Genomic DNA, 1,286 nt, shown 5'->3' on the forward strand with positions numbered 1-1,286 from the left:
ACACACTCTCTCTTTCTTGCCTGTTGTATATGCATCCTCTTATTCATATTGTCTATTTCTTCTATGCATCTTTTATTTCTCGTGTTTTGTTTGTTTGTTTGTTTTATTTTATGCCCTTTTATTTTACTCGACTACTTACCTATACATCTTTTTTCTCGTTTTCTTTTTTTTCTATACATCCTTTTATTTTTATCATCTATTTCGTCCATGCATTTTTTTCTCATTTTTTTTAATCTTTACATTTTATTTTTCTCGTGTATTTCCTCCATACATCTTACTTTTCTTGTCTGTTTTATCTATGCCTCTTATTTATTTTTTCTCTACTATCTTACCCATGCATCTTCATAATACGACATTAATTCCATTTGACACAAACTTCTGTAAGATAATGGGTCCTTAATGGGACACCCCCCCCTTCCCTTCCCCCTCCCCCATCTCTCATTATATCAATCGCAGGTCTCCGGACGCCTTGATAAGTTTGCTCTTGTTTTAACTTTCGATTGTTAATCAAACTTGTGGTAATTAACCTTGTTACTGTTGAACTTGCGATTATTAACCCAGTACTGGTTAATATTTGGGTGATTTTCTTGATAGTAAAGCCTTTAGTGGTTGTTTAATTTTTTTATATTTTTTTTATCTTGACTTTTCGTTTTATTTTGATCCTTGGGGTTCATAATTGGTGATTGTGAAACTCGCGGTTGTTAACTGTGTCAATTCTTGTTTGCAAAATCTCGTGGTTGTTGTTTTCGTTCTTATTAATTTTGTGACTTGTCCGTGATTGGCTATTTTTGTGATCTGGATGATTTGAATGCGAATGTTAACCTTGTGTTTTGTAAACCTTTTCGATGATCAGCCACTGATTAATAACATTTAATTTTTTTTTCAAATAATGTTCATTGACCCAGCATTTCTTAGGCTTGAAAAGGTTACCCTTAAATGTAAGCCGTGTGACTGTTAACTGTATAGTTTTCAGTCTTGTGATTATTAACTTTATGGCTTTCAATCTTATTACCGTTATATTCCTTTTGTTAACCTTGTATTTACTCCTACAGTTTATTAATCTTGCGAAAGTTCAGATTATATTGACAAGTTGTATTTGTTAACTGTATGGATTTGGACCATGCGATTGTTATCTCTGTAATGCTAACCTTGTGAATGACAATTTGAATGTTATCAGCACAAGGTCGTTCTTAGCTGCACTGTACGTCATCAGGTTTGTCGGCAGGATCTTTATTCAAGGAAATGTGAAGTATCTTTCCTTGTTCTTATTGGCTTAAGTTTTGTAC

The sequence above is a fragment of the Penaeus monodon genome, chromosome 31 (genome assembly GCF_015228065.2).
Source record: "Penaeus monodon isolate SGIC_2016 chromosome 31, NSTDA_Pmon_1, whole genome shotgun sequence".
NCBI lineage: Eukaryota > Metazoa > Arthropoda > Malacostraca > Decapoda > Penaeidae > Penaeus > Penaeus monodon.